The following is a 16,725-nucleotide window of genomic DNA, read 5'->3' as shown; positions in this document are numbered from 1 at the left end:
GCTTTATTTAAAAATAAACCAAATATTCTCTGGCCTAATTATAGCCAAATTTATTATAGGCCTATAGTTAATAAAACATATTTTAAACTGTAAATCTCTTTTCTATTTACTTTCAGCAGTGGTCATGTTGCCTTTAGACATTTTTGACTGATCGCCTAGCTTGCCTAGAGATCCCACTGTCATCTGAATCATAACGTTTTGACCGCCTATCACAAGTTTGGCAGCGCTCTCTAATCCTATAGGCAGAGTCTGCCGGAGTGACTCTTCACAACTGTTCTCTGCCTTTATACTCTGTTATTTTTAAACCCCCTACGCAAATCAGATTCCGGTTGTCTGTTGCCAAGTGGAAATGGAGTTAGTTTCCTGAGGAAAAAAAAAACTTCCTTCGCTTTCTCATCTCAGTGCGCAGACACTTTCCAAACGGACTAGCGGCCCGACAATTAGGCCTACATTTTCACGTTTCCATATCTGTTGAGAAATTGTGTAAGCTATATTTGAAATAGTGCACATGCTTGCAACTAACCAAGGCTAGCCCAAATGAAAATGTGTAACTGAGACAGGATGGTGAGGAAGGATGCACGGAGGTGAAAGCTATTTCCTATCTTGTAATCAAACGTAATATCAGCCCTAGACATGTTAAACCAAGTAGTGCGCATAGCAGAGATAAACAGAGACTCGCCAGTGGGGTCACGTTTCTCCTTTTGTGTTTATCTGTGTTCAAAGAGAGGAAGTCTCCTCTTGTTTGCTAAACACAATTAAAGAAGATTACAGTTTGGCATACTCTACGTTTTCCTTGATAGGCCAACATTTTTGGAAATGCATAATTAATCCATGAAAACTCTGAGGAACTCGTTTTTCGACTAACCTTTTATATATATATATATATATATATATATATATATATATATATATATAAATCGTTCATTCATGATGTGTGCTGGTCATATTTGCTTTCTTTAATTTGAACAAATGTCACTTATGTTGCGTAAAGAGCCTATAAATGTCAACAAAGAGATGCCAAAATTAACAATCTGAGTAAACCCAACCAAAAACCAACCACATCATAGATTTGTTGTTAACTGTGTGTCTCGCTATCTTGTATCAAGTTTCGTAGTTCGTAGAGTGTCCACCTCTTTCCCTAGATTGATGACTTATTTTTCAGTAAATTAATTCAGATTTTTTACTGTCCTGTATACACTCCAGTCATACTCTGCATTATAGTGACCAGAGTTGTGATGTAGATATGTCTCACATAGGAATATGACAATATCGGCAAGAAAATAACTTTCACTTTTTGGGTTAAAACATTTGAAAATAGTATTAAGTCATTTTCATTTATACAACTGCTCCCCTTCTCTCATTTCCTGTCCATACTAAATGTACGATAGCCCAGACTTAGTCTCAGGATTAATTCTCATCAAACCTCTATTTACCCCCCACATACCCCTCCCCCCTTAGCCATTTAAAGGAATCAATTACAGTCTAATCTTGAGACTCCAGAATAACCATTAACCCCCATCCCAGGAGCAGAGCGGGGGAAACCCAGTGCTATCTTGGATAAATACGCTGCCTTGCATGACATGAAAAAGCAACACAGCAGAGAGACGGCACCTTAGACGCCTGCATCAAAGGAGCTGAGCGTCGGCGGGAGGACAGGGGGAGGAAGTAGGAATGTATACTGTGGCCTGGAGTCCTCACGGGAAAAGAACACCACGAACATGTTCCGTCTGAGGGTTCTAATCAGTCAGTCAGCTCTTCCTGAGTGGCCGATGGGCCGGTGACAAAACAATACTGTGTGGAAGCTCAATAGTTAGATCACATTCAGGATTTGTATATATTTATGTTTTCATCTGTAAGCCTAATTGTTTCCTCCCTGCGGTGTAGCTGCCCTGTGTGTTCCTATGCCCAGCTCCCTAGTGGGAGTGAGTGGCTGGGTAGCATTCAGTGCTAATGAACTCATTAGCTCATAGGTAATGAGATCAGGATCACAGATGCTTAGCAGTTCCTAGCGCCAGTCTACTATTGTCTTGATGAATCACTGGGGAGCTTAATGCACTGCCTCACTCCATGACTGAGACAGCATGGTGTGTGTGTGAGAGAGAGAGAGAGAGAGAGAGAGAGGTGCATCTACCCTAAATGGGGTTGTTTTCCTGAGTGCTCTGGTGATGTCCTAATCCATCTATTACTTTCCACAGAGTTTGCAAGGTTGGATGATCTTCTCTGCCCCTGGCTCCTGGTGGCCCCTGCCCCAGCCTCGGCTCCTGTTTTCAGTCACTCATCCCCCACCTGGCCCCTTTGTCCCTGGGTGTAATTGCCCTTGCAGACTCTGGAGTAACCCTTGTCTGAGGGCACAAAACCCGTCTCTCAGTGTGTCTGCAGAGCTCTGGGGTCAAAAGGACACTTCAAGAGGAGCTATTTCAGCTCTCCTCACCCATCCTCTAACCCAACAATGGGGAAATACCTGGGAAAAGCAATTATTTGCTCTCATATCTGTCTTCCAGCTTTTCATATGATGTTTCCTCTGCAGAACTTTGCCCTGAAGAAAGTTTTCACCTGCTAAAACTCCTATGGAGATTTAGCTCAAATGGCCCAGGCCTTTTCTTTTGGCCTCTCAATGTTCAGTCACCTAACATGTTTTCCTCATCTCCAATCTAATGTGTTTACCCCCCCCCCCCCCCCTTTTTCTTAATGATTTCCATTAAAAGTGAGTGAATGTAAATTCACTTTTTGTGGTGGGATGACTACTCTTTCTGTTTGAATAGCTGCATGTTAAACTGTATGTTCTCATGTTCATTTTTTCATCTTCAACATCTTTTTGCAGTTTACCAAACATGATCCGATCCACTTCAATTAACGTTAAAGCACTGCTTTGAAAACCACAACCTGTGTCCTTTGGCTAAACTCCGTTTTTTTTTTGAGATGTACTGAAAGACAAGACTGATACAATGGCATTGAACTCTCCTTAGAGTCCACCTGGAGCACACTCTTACAGCATAACACCTGGGACCTGCACCTGAAAAAGAACATAGGTCATACAAACAGCATGACCTTCTAACATGGATGTGTATTTATCCAACCAGGTCATGTGCGAAAACATATAAATTAAGGATTATTCTCTATTGAGGAGGGAGGCATGACAAGAATGCTTAATTTAAATGTTTTTGTACATGACCTGGTTGGATAAATAACGGCTAATTAGATAAACACTCAAGAAATCAAAGAGACTTACGACGTGACTGAGGTTATTGTCTGTTTACACTTGAGTGTGTCTTTGTCCTTTCAAGAGCAGTTAACCAGTAAGTCACTGCCATTGTAAGGACGTGTACAGCCGCTTGCTTGATATGAATAATGAAGTCATTGCACAAGTCAGTCTGATAGTCTACAGTGATTTTTCTCAACCGTTCAGATGACATAACTAATGAAGTCATATCAGTTGAGGACTGAAGTGGGAGGCGCACACGCCTTCAGTGGTTCTCCAAAGATCTTTTGTCACCAGTGTCAAAAGGCTAACACATGAGCGATTTCACAAACGGCACGTCATTTTACATCCATCCCATATTCGAGTGTGCTTGAATCTCAGGTGTGTTGTGTTGTGTGGTGACAGGTGTGTTTGTAGCCGAGGGCAACAAACATAAAACCACCAGCTTGTGTGTTACGTAACAAAACACATTGCACAGAGCATCGTTTCCACAGTGGAAAAGACAAACAACAACGGACCCAATCGCAGGTATTGTCATGCAGAGCTCTAGCATATACATTTTTTTCTTAGCATGTTTACTAAAAAGTGCACAGTTCGGCCTTGAAAGGTGACCCAACTGGAGAAGAAGAGTGGATGGCTGGGTGGGGTTGTCTGTGGCTCTGAGACCAGGACTGCGCCCCCACAGCCCCCACAGCCCCACATGCATTCACTTTACCTGAAACGTGAAGCCATTCATATGATACGTTTATTTATTTTTGTTTATTTTCTATTTGAAGAAGAACTTTGGGAGGTTTACAGAGCAGGCCTTTTGTATACAGTTGCTAAACTGACATAAGTCATCAAGCATCATTTCTATTCTTGTTGCATCCACTGAAATGCAACAGTTCTAATTTGAGCTCTCACTGTCATTTTCCAATAGTGGATCACCTACAGTATGAGACAAACAGGTGGAACAGGTACGCAGGTGATCCTTCTGGTTGTCATGGTAACCAGGGGTCTGGACAGACCCTCAGAGAGGCTCCTTCTGAACTGGAGAGACAGGTACAGTTACTTCATTAGTGTATGTGCATTTTAAAAGAAGATACTACATGCGTCCAAGACAGAGACAGTGAAGTCTATCTTCTTTTGATCTGTGAAAGCTTTATTTTTTACAAGCAGGCTGCTTGAACATGGCCTTGGTCTGTGTTGAGACGAAAATTGAGACGGACCATGCACACAGCTTGGCCAGTTTGTACTGCACACACACACACACACCTTCCCTCTGCCAATTATAATCACATACATTTAAATGATGGCCAGCCAGGTGTAAGTATACCCACTCCTGATGCTTTTGTCAGGAACACTCTCAGTTCTCAACAGTTCTCCCTGAAACCAGCGATCCGGGGATATGAGGAAGCCTGCTATTGTCATGCTGAGTGTCGCAGGACAAAGCCAGACCCTTGTCCAGACCCCGGACTCTCAGAGAGCTGATTGGTCTATTTCTTTATTAGTGTCATGTTCTGTTAGCTTCTATTATCTATGTGAATCTCTCAGGGAGAGACCATTCAACTTCTGAGAGGGCTTTTAACATCAGAATTGTTAATAGCCTGTTTTTGATAAACTAGTTTTTATGTGTTTTCTATCCCTGAGAGGAGCATCCCCGAAAGAGTTTGTGTGTGTGAGTGTGTGTGTGTGTATGTGTGTGTGTGTGTATGCTTGTGTGTGTGGCTGTCATAGAATGACCAGAAAGATCTGTTCTGTTACGTTATCTGCTGACAAATCTTTACTTACACAACTCACCTTACTGAGAAGCTCCTTCACTTGTGATTTATCTCTTTAAGCTGATGTAACATCATGCCCCTGTGGGAAATACCTACCTGGAACAGCACAGTCACAGCTGTCTTTTGATATTAAAATCTGTTCAACAGCTTGTGTGTGTGTGTGTGTCATTGACTCAGTGTGGAGAGAGAGAGAGAGAGAGAGAGAGAGAGAGAGAGAGAGAGAGAGAGAGAGAGAGAGAGAGAGAGAGACAGAGAGAGAGAGAGAGAGAGAGAGAGAGAGAGAGAGAGAGAGAGAGAGAGAGAGAGAGAGAGAGAGAGAGAGAGAGAGAGAGAGAGAGAGAGAGAGAGAGAGAGAGAGAATAACTGTCAGTTATTCATTTAGACCAAAGAATGATCTGGTCCCTCACATTATTACCTTCCTACCATCCTTACCTTCAATCCCACATGATCTGTGTGGTGCTATTATGCATTTCTGCCTGGGATTTTGCTTATTAAGCTGTTTCACAACCTCGTTACCTACCGTCTCCCTCTTCACACACTCTCAATAACATTCATTCATTCAGCAACCTCTGTCTCGAGCTGACAACAAGATGAATAGGGGTTTTAAGTGATTATGAGGCATGCCTCCAGGCTTTAGTGAGAGCAGAAGTGCTCAGTGCAACCTGTCACACGTCAAAAGTACACCCACCTGCACGCATAACCAGAAATTACTGCTGGGAACCTAATACTCATAATCTATGTCCTAGGGCTACGGTCACAAAATGTTGTCTCTTAATTTTAGGTTAGTTTGCTCACCAATAACTTCTCAGTAAGAAAAAAAATGGCCAACTCTGACTGTCTTTCGGGCCAATCCGTGTCATTCCCAGGTGTGATGGTGTTAACACTGAAGCTGGGAGCTGAGGAGTCTTCATCAGGGTGACGTCATGGAGGCTCTGATTGGTAGGAGCATCCCTCGAGAGGAATAGAGCTCATCTCTGCTCTTATCTCTCTCTCCATGAAACAGGCCCAACATGTCCTACGATCACTCTGTATCGTCGTGTTGCCAGAGATGACAGAAGAGAGGCCGGCCAGAGCATGCATGCTGTGCCATCTGGAGATCAGTCATCCAAAATGTTTTGGTGAAATATCTCACATTTTCAGGAAGATGGTTTCTCAGGAATGTAGTTTGAGTAGAGTAACCGCATATGAAAAATGCCATTGAATAAGATAACGTCTCAACTACCAGGATCAAACCAATCATACAAATGAAACTCGCCAACTCTCAACTGCCGTCTCCTGGATCAAACCTTCCTCACTGTATTACCAGCTACAGTACAGAAGGTCTCGTGACAGGACAAAGGCTTTCGTGGTGCCGTGTCCTCATTTCTGAGAATCTGACAGTGTGCGACTATCTCATCTCAGCTGCAGGCCATGGAGCAAGGGGGAGAAGGGGTCCAGACCTCTTATCAACAGCACCCCTCTGGCTCATCCGTTGGTGCTGGGCGCTATCTCCACCTGCCTGCGTCCCTACCAGCCTGTCAAGCAGCGATTACGGGAGACTGCTCACAGTCCACTCACCGTCTCTGATGCTAGGTGTCCTGCTGTTGTCACCAGACTAGTGGTTTGGTTGGCCTACTTTGTGTTACTAGGAAGACTCATTTCCAGGGTTAGGGGAAGAGAGGCTTTTAGTTATGACAGTTATGACTGGAACTTCCACTTGCAGGGAATATAAAATAGCTATAGGTTGTCAGATATAGTGATTGTGAGATAGTATATGAAACATTCACTCGTGGTGGTCTATTATAGGGTCAGTGGTCCGGGAATTACAATTAAAATGTGCTACCTGTGCACAACGCTGCCCATCTACACATTCTACATAATTGATTTTAAAACATCAGGGCTAATTTTATGGATAATTGATGGGAACATTGCCTTCCATGAAAAGGGAACATACCGGTTAACATCAGACATGTGGCTTATTCATATTACGTAATGCAACTTGTTGATTCAGGCATTTGGTGTTGCCTCTCAATATCATCAGCGGAACAAACCCCATAATTGCCTGTGAAACAAACAAACAACCACCTCAAACAAAAACGCCAAACCAACATGATGAGAGTGCCTGCCTGCCTGCCTGCCTGCCTGCCTGCCTGCCTGCCTGCCTGCCTGCCTGCCTGCCTGCCTGCCTGCCTGCCTGCCTGCCTGCCTGCCTGCCTGCCTGCCTGCCTGCCTGCCTGCCTGCCTGCCTGCCTGCCTGCCTGCCTGCCTGCCTGCCTGCCTGCCTGTCTGTCTGTTAAACAGGCAGGGGAGATCAATCCTGGCTTAACCTTTTCAACCCAGATGAACAGAGGAGCATGTGGTCAGAGAGGTGCTCAGAGAATGATGCTACCCTGGGAAAGCAAACCTGAAGAGTGGGTTTGATGCCGAAAACCAATGCCCACAGGCTTTTGATCATGAACCCATCCCTTTAATGTTAGTTCTATATCCACATTCTGGACTCGTAATGGACTCCTACAATTCTGCTAAGCCAACCAGATCTGCAGTCTGTCTACCAAACTCCACCATTATCTTGTGATGTGGTTTGTTATGATGGAAATAGTTTGTGGTTCCACGCCAGAGCAGCCAACTTTGATCTGCCACCTATCAGAAACCTGAGGAGCCTGCGTCCTGTTGAAGGTCCGACATTATTAGATGAGGAAGCAGAGTTAGACCGAGAGCTGTGGCCTTCACCAGACCGTCTGCTGCCAGACCACCATGTTCTCCCCTACGTTCCCCAGTGGTCCTGAAATGAGATTTGACAGCATTACGGCACAACTGGGACCCCATAGAACTCCGTAAGCGAGGAACCACAACATCCAACAATGATGTGGGCTCCCCAAGCGGACCACACACACATTGGCCGATCCCGATGAAGCAGGGCAGAACTCGGAACGTCATGTTTCCTCGCAGGTCCGGCAGCAGTGGCGCCTGAGATACCATCACCACGCAACCACATGAAGAGAAAAAACAACAGTCAATTATACCATTAGTGCTTCTAGGTCTGGGGGCCAGATAAAGTGAACATGTCAATGTTCACAGCCTTTGGATAAGAATGTTGTGTTTCTGCCTGGCAAACATGGGACCTCTGCCAAATATGGACAACTTCCTGTCAAGTTCTCTCTTGTGATCTGTGGAGATTTGTTGCTGTGAGTTGCTGTGAATAAGTGAAGGGGTTGTAAAAAAATGGAACCTCATGTTCAAAGACTTTACCGACAACAACTGAACATTACTTGATAATTGGACTCAAAGGAATAATGTAAGTGAATGAATGAGTGAATGAATGAAGGAATTAATAAAACAGTCAGTCAGTATGTGAAGGATGACTGGTGTGATGGAGTCCTGGGATTCCTGGAGCTCAGAAGATCACCACAAGGAGTACAGACAGTAGAAAGAGAAGAGGGTGGATGTGAGAAGTGGGTAGATGGTACACACACAAAGTGACAAGCAGAATGGGAATGCATTTCTATGGTCATCCACGGCCTGGTCTCAGGTGGATGAGGTGATGAGCAGATGAGGATCGGGTGTGTTGGAGGTTGTTTGGTGACCTTTTCATCCCAGACCTCATTCATACCTAACTCCATTTATACAGTCAGACATGGAGAATGGGCTGAACAAGCAGCGCTAAAGATAATCTTGGGTGTTGAAAAAACATGTCAGACACAAACAAACAAGAGAAAAAAATCCTCCCTGAACTGGCATGCAGGTTGAGTCATCTTGTCAGGTTTTGTTCACAAACAATGTAAATAATTTCATATTTGATCTTCCTAAAATAGCTTTGCATCAAGTTTCATACTGAGGTGTAAACATTCCCAAACCTTAACAGCTCAGGATGATCTTTTTCTTCCTTCAGAGATATCAAAAGTACACACTTCACTCACCAGTACAGGCACTCATGTTTCAAAAGAAATACAAATTGAAGTATCAAAGTTAATTACACTTTTTCACTCAAGTTTATGTGTTACATTTAAAAAGTGAATTCAGATAAAACACCTGCAATTTATCCTCAGTCAGGCATCTCTTATGTATTTCTCCTTCTCTGTTGATGACTTATCTTTACTACATTTACATTCATTCATTTAGCAGACACTTGTATCCAAAGCAACTTCCAAGAGAGAGCTTTACAAAAGTGCATAGGTCACTGATCATAACAACGAGATAGCCCCAAAAACATTGCGGGTAGCCAAAACATGAAGCATACATTGTGAGAACCAAATAAATGCCAATGGGAAGAACCATAAGACCAGTGTACCTGTAGAAAAACAAGCAACAAGAATATCATTTACAGCGAGTACAATAAGTTGAATCAGTTACAACTAACCAAAAAGAGCAACAAGTATCTCAATAACAGTCATTGTGATCCTGGAGGAAACTAACATCAGGTCCAGCAAATCATTCCTAAGTACCGCTGTACTCCCAGAACACGTGCGTCTTAAGCATTTTCTTGAAGGTGGGGAGACAGTCATTGTCTCTGATGGAGGTGGGGAGTTGATTCCACAATTGGGGGAAGTGTTGTATAACGTGTCACTACCGCCTCCACGATCCGTTGCTTTGCATAGAATCACCAGTCATCTCATCAGAAGTAATCAATGGAATGTTGTACAGCCATCTGCACAACTTGTCTGAATTAATGATATACAAGCAAGGGCTGTCCTGTTTGCAAGGCTGGTAATGTCAAGAATGTTATGGCTTTGAAAAGCTTGCCAGTGAGATTATACACCAGTAAGATGTAAGCATTTTTATGTGTTTGTTGATGGAGTGCTAAGATACTGTCATTACCATGGCACATAGCCAGAGTGGGATCTGAATATATGGGATCAATCCTTCAGCAAACACTCATACAAGTGTGCATACGCACACACACATGCGCGCACACGCACGTGCACACACGCACAGACACACACACACCCTCTCTCTTCTTTTCTTTTTGGACAGGGATACCAGGAAGTATCTCCCAAAGGTTAGTCCCGCCCCTTGTGCTGTCCCCACAGGTCAGGCAGCAGCAGGGAAAGCCGTTGTCTCTGACGCCCCGGGCCTCCCCAGACACCTTGACACCTTCTCTGTGGCACAGCTTCAGGACACTGAAACCATGCCGCCCCAGCAGACCGACCATCATTAAAAGCAAACACACACATTGGACACACACGCAACCTGTAACAGAAGACCCTCTTCTTTCACCTTCCCGTTTTGTAACTCTGTCCAACTGTAACGGGATCTGAGCGGATTTGGGTGGTTCTTGGGGCCGGGTGGAAGGAGGAGAGGTGATCGTGAGTAGCTGGAGGGGACTGGGACTGGATAACCAGGTATGGTTGGTTTTCTATCCAGGTCTGTGAGAAAGTATTTTTCTTCTCCACCTTGTGTTACAATAGCACAAGCTTGAGGATGGGTTTTTTTGTCCCCTTGTGGAATATGCTTCAATGTAGCTAGAGAAGGTATATCAATATCCTTCTAAATCCTTCTTAGGCTAGGATTATATATTTGTTTGTTCAAAAGGACCCTCTCTTCCTGAACAGGTGAACAGTTATGAGTCTTACGTGAACGCTATGCCCATTAGTTTGAATCAACTTGTGTTTCTGAAATGAGAGCTATCACTCAAGCACCATGTCTATGGACTTACCATCTTAAAATAACACTGGTGTGGCCCTGTGTTTGCACTGTGCATCTGCACTACTGTGTGTAGGCCTGCTGGTCTCTCTGTATCGCTTACCAATAAAATCATCATATGTAGATGTCCAAAGGCAAAACCAGCGCAAACCTAATTTGCATGTGTAACTACATAAACTGTTGGCAGGAGGTTTCCATAACCCAACCTTGACAGACAGCTTTAACCCCTGACTTCTCCACTACCAGAGGGCCCTGGAGCCTCGAGAGGACAGGAGCAATTTGTATGCCACTTCTTGAAGGTGTCTTCTTTTAACTTAACATATCTGTACACCTCCTTTAAACTTTGACCTCTCTCTCTCTCTCTTTCTCTCTCTCTCTCTCTCTCTCTCTCTCTCTCTCTCTCTCTCTCTCTCTCTCTCTCTCTCTCACCTGTCACCTACCATCATCACCTCAGCAGAGTAAGTGGGATCTGAAGACTCTCCTCCAGCATTGTTTCACACATTGTGTTCTCTGTAATATAAGCCTCATCAGACGCTCATTCTCCCTCTCTCTTTTTCTCTCCTTACCTCTCATTCCGTCTGTTCCATTCCACCTATGCTCTCTCTCTCTCTCTCTCTCTCTCTCTCTCTCTCTCTCTCTCTCTCTCTCTCTCTCTCTCTCTCTCTCTCTCTCTCTCTCTCTCTCTCTCTCTCTCTCTCTCTCTCTCTCTATCTCTCCCTCTGTCCGTCTTCAGTGTCATTGAAACACACGTTCCCTGGGGAGCTCCAACAGAAGATCAAACAGATGGACTCTAGTGGATGGGTTCATGTGCGGAAGTGGTGTAATTCTAAAGCTCAGGACAGCTAGTCAGAGTTTGGCTTTGAAGGCAGAGGAGAGGAACATTCTGTGGCTTCCCAGGCTCGCTGTGAGTCAAAGTTGCTCCACTCTAATGGCATCTTATCAGATGGAAGTCCCAAAGTTTGCGTGATTGCAAATAATTTTGCACCGAAAAAACCCCTGGAAAACATTCCTAGACAGCAGCATCATCAGTCATGTATCAACAGTGTCCATCAGCTGAGAGATGGACCATACAACAGCCTTAAATTGATCTCGCAAAATAATGATGACAGTGTGTTTGTGTGTGTGTTTAGGTTTTTCGTTTTTCAACTCTTTGTGTGAGACCATTTCGGTTTAGATTCTCACTTCACAATCCAGCCCATCAAATGATAAAACCCATCACTTGTGAAAGCCCTTTCAGTGCATTTGTTAAAGAGCACATGGGAGAGGAAAATGTCAGAACATGAATGATCTTTATTCCCCGATGTATCACGCCAAGTGCAAATACAAGCCTGGATCTGCTCTTCTGGCTGGCAATTTCTGCAACTCTTGAGGTTTCGATGGGCAACAGATGCAGACACACGCACAAACGCGCACACACACACACAGACAAACACACACACCACTTGGACGGTCATGATTAAGTTTAATGATCAGTGATTGCTCCATCGACAAAGATAATGGGCTCCATTCAGTGCATGCTCTCATGCTATAGTGAACCCTACTGTTGCAAATATAACCAAAATTATACTGTATTACAATGGACATTGATTAAACTTCAAGTTGTAGTTATTCACAGACACCGTTGTTGGTTGCACTCAACTGAATATGAAAGTACATCATATTTTTGTTCCAAAACACAGTTTAATTTGCAGTGTGCTTTGAGAATGCACGTGTTTGCGTGTGTGTGTGTGTGTGTGTGTGTGTGTGTGTGAATGTGTATGTGTGTGTTTGATATGCCTATGTACAGTCTGTTCTTGAGAGCACCACAGTGGAAAGCAAATGGCTCAGAGAGATAAACCTCCCCTCCACTTCAACAGTACCCGATGGAAACAGGAAGTGAGGTCATGGAAGGAGTCATCCCACCTTTCCATTTATCCATCTGAACTGTCATCATAAGTGGAGGTGCCCAGGGGGTCATGGGTCAGTCTGCACGCGCTCAGTGAGGACCAGATTAGACACGTATTCCCTGCTGTGGGTTATCAGGAACTAGTGACAAACAGGCCTGTTTCCACTCTCACATGCTCACCTGACACAATACAAAACAAAAAGTTTATTTTGGGTAGTTTGGAATATTGTGGCTTTGAGTATTGAGGTGCAAGGGGTGTGATAAGAGAGATTGAAGCAGTTCTCTGAATATGGGATTATGAACAGGAGCCCATAGAACCACCATGTGAAGAACACAGATTTATATCAAAGCCAACTGCCACACTGTTTAAATGAGACAGCGTGCACTGGCCTCACTGTGCTTGGGTGTGTGCGTTAGTCATAAGTAGGATTGTTCTCTTTACTTGTCGTGCCCGCTTTGCTGATCTCTGAAATGCATCCTCATTATCGTTCCTTGAACCCTGCCTACATGTATCATTCCACTTACATTTTTCTCCAATGAATCAGTGGAGCTACCAGCCAACGCCCACCTCACAGGAGCATCTTGTCGGGCAGCTCCCAGGCAGCTCTCGGGCCCCACAGAGGGAGTTGCGTTGTAGGGGGAGCAGGGAGGAATGACAGCCTGGCGTCTTGGTGTGACCTCCCTCTCCAACTGCCCTCCTTCAGGGGCGAGGCCGCCCCACACTGGGCTCCACATCTCCCCGACTGGTTCACCCCCCACAGAGCTGGCCGAGACCTGCCCTGTTCCCACCCTCCTGACCCAAGGACGGAGCCTCGTCCGGGGGGTTGGGACCCTGATGTCCATGTGTGGTTGACAGCTCCTCTCTTTTAAACTCTCGAACCAAAGTGCCATTGAAGAAGGATATCCACATGCTCATTTCCATCATTTCGCATCTTTCGTCATGCACGATTTAAGAAGATTGCATTATTTGCTTGCATTATTATGGATGCTGTTGGATCCTGTGTGTAGTCTTACATTACATACCATTCAGTTAATGAACCGAATGAATGCAAGGAGAATGTATTCTTGAGTGATCACTTTAGTCCACGGCCAGCAGCACTGGCAGCTTAGTAATTTAGGGTCTGAGTATTAAATTACAGGCCCCAGTGTTTTGGCGTGGCCCCGGTCCTACCTGCCCACAGGTGCGTATGCGTGTGAGGGTGTGTAATGGACGTGGCCCCTGTGGAGCAGACATGGGCCTTGGGCCCAGAGCCAGACTGGGGAGGGAGCTACCCTGCTGGGGGTTGTGAGTAGACCCCCTCCCCTCTCCACAGGCTCCTTTTGTCTCTCCCCTGGCCCCCCGCAGACTGCCCTCAGAAGGCCCTGGATGCCCCAGTACTCACACCCACACACGCACTCAGAGACACAGGTAAGGGTCTCTCTCCAGGTGCTCTGAACCCAACCTGGGTTCTTTTATACTTGCAGTAAAAAGGGAAACTTCATGCTATTATTGTAAAACATGTCTTTGGACACGTACAGAGTAAGGTTTTCGGGGAATGAATATTGCTGGAAGTGCATTTGATAACTGTTTGTAAGGGTTTTAATTGTTTTTTTCTTCTTGTCGATAAATTCCTTTGCAGATTTTGTTGATTTGTGCATTAGGATGAAAAGCCATTATGTTATCACAGCATACCATCAGTTCTGCCATTGTACAGCAACAAACTGATGTTGTCTCACTAGTCAACTTTAACTGTGGAACCGTTCAGTTGACTCTTATAATTACAGCATAACCCCACATACAAATCTACACATTCCCCAAGAGAATCTGAAATAACTGTCAGTAGTCCTTTTATAAAGAACCCTTTGGCAGCTACACACTGGTACATGGCTTATGCTTGTGATAAGACTTCAGAGGATAATTTGTTAATTACGGCTTGAGTTCCTGTTGGGTTCCTGGCAAAGAGGAAGTGTTTCCATGACTACTCTTCAAATGCAACAGTCCAGTGTTTAAAGAACGAAAATAACTGCTGATGTTCCAGAGGATCAAATAAAGAGGTTGCGGGCCAAAAGCAACACAGGCTTTATGGCCTCGGAGCAGCAGTACGCCTCATTTCCGTGAATGCTGCTTCCAGCACTCTGCTCTTGGGGGACCGGCGTCTGACGCAAGCGTGGCCACGTGTGGAATATGTATCAGGTGCCTGGAACACAGTACCTGCCCCACTGCAAACATGGGATAAGCCAAGCCCGTTGTTTCAGATATGGCATAAGGGGTTATACTGGCCCTGTGGTTGGTCACCCTGGTCCCTCACTGCTGTGCCAGTGGGAGCTGGAGAGGGCCACTCAGCAGTTAAGACAGGACCAAGCACATTTTTACCCGACCATTCTGAAATGCAGTGTCATCTCAATGCTGCAACTCTTACCAGGCTGATCGCTGCAAACGAGTGGGAAATGGAGAAGAAGAGAACGCGCTGCTCGTCGCTGACTAACAAGCTTGCCATGCTGGCCTGTGGGTCTGTACATGTTCAGGTGCAGTTGGAGCTCCAGCTGAGATCTCACAGAGCGACCTGAGGTGGCCCTGAACAGCCCGCTCCCTGGGTGTGGCAGGCTGTCTGCATGTAGTCTGGCTGGAGGCTGAGTCACCATGGTGAGGCCCAGCTACACTGTTTAGAACGGTGGCTGTTTGGGTGTTGTGTGGCTCAGATTCATTTAGTTTCAACCAAGATAATTACTGTATTTTTAACATTGCATAATGAATGTGACACTTTCGTATCGACTCAGACTCTTTATCGTCCTTTTGCCTCTGCAATAAATCACAACACGTTATTTAGGCCTAATTGAGGATTGATGTATTGATGGTGTGTATATTTGTGGAGCTCCAGAGACAGGTGTCTCTTCGCACCTTGATGTGTAGGATGCCGTGCTGGGGTGTAAAGAAACGTGTCTGCTCCACAGGGCTGCTGGGTCTGGATCTGGAACAGGCCAGGATGGAGGGCCGAGGGAGTGTGTGTGTGTGTGTGTGTGTGTGTGAAGGGGCAGGGTGGTAGGTGGGGGGGGGGTGATTGGAGCCAGCTAGCTAGCCAACTGAGGAATGTTGTTGCTATTTAAGAGACCATTACTACCTGCTGGCTGTCTTTCTCCCGGGCCTCTTTTGCCTGGGGATCCAATTGGATTGAAGCCGTAAAGCCTTGTGTTTCACGGGGCAGGGCCCAGTGTGTAATTGGAGGAAGACAGGCCCCTCATTCCCTCTCGCTGGGGGGCTACAATCACAGGCCTGCCCTAGCCTTTGGGCTGCCCAGCCAGAAGCTAAAGAGGGCACCACAGGGGTCCATATCAAACAGCCTCAGCTTGCATGAGCTACCTCAAACATACCCAGCAGGAGCCTCCCACACTTGAATGACTTACTCACTCACTCACTGTCACGCTAGCTATATGGCTGTCAGGGCGGGTTCATCGCAACTTAGTCAGACATAAACCTTCATTTCTTGCACAATCGCGACAAAATAAGCAAAACCTGTGAACTAGATACTTGGAACAGCTGCTGCGTAATTTTTTTGTGCTGACATTTTCAGTTTCACAGTTCACCTCAGCATGAGAGGCTGCTGTCTCATGTAGCCATGAACGAATGCAGCTTGTATCTGGAAGTTTTAGATGTTTGCACCATTGACATGAATCCCGTTTAACATTAAGGCTTAGCAACACAACAGTGCATCTTTCAGCTGTCAGGGGCCATGTCGTGCAAGCTGGAGGTAGGAGGGACTGTCAAAAAAATATTTGACGAGGGTGAAAAGGACAACTTAAAGAAGTCTTCAACAGGTTAAGAAGTCTTCAACAGGGTTAGGGCTGTTCCCAGCAGTCCTGCCACTACAGAAAGTGACACACAGCCTGGTCATGTGGCAGCAAAAACAGTAGGGAATGACATGGAGACTCCAAAGGTATGGTATGCAGTCTGTATTGGACTTCATTCTCAGTACAGTTGCCTTACAGGTGATGAGAGCAGCAGCATCATGTTCCTGTCTTGACTCTTCCTGTGTTTTCACAGCTGTCCGCCAGTGAAAGTTGTTTCAGGCACAGGCCAACTGTGGAGGCAACGATCACCCAGACCAGACCAAACCAGTGTCAGTTCTTACATAAGCTTGAATAAGACATAGGCTGTAAACGAAATGCTGGTGTCTCCAAAGACCTGCATCGACTTGTCAAGCTAAATCCTGTGCACGGGATGTATTTGAATACAGGCTCTTAACAACCCTTTATTCATATGTGAGTGTCATTTTGTTGTTAACTTT

This window comes from Hypomesus nipponensis, chromosome 10 (assembly GCF_054491055.1).
Source record: "Hypomesus nipponensis isolate SF chromosome 10, ASM5449105v1, whole genome shotgun sequence".
Classification (NCBI taxonomy): domain Eukaryota; kingdom Metazoa; phylum Chordata; class Actinopteri; order Osmeriformes; family Osmeridae; genus Hypomesus; species Hypomesus nipponensis.
The sequence above is the reverse complement of the archived record's forward strand: the minus strand, read 5'-3'. Positions refer to the sequence as shown.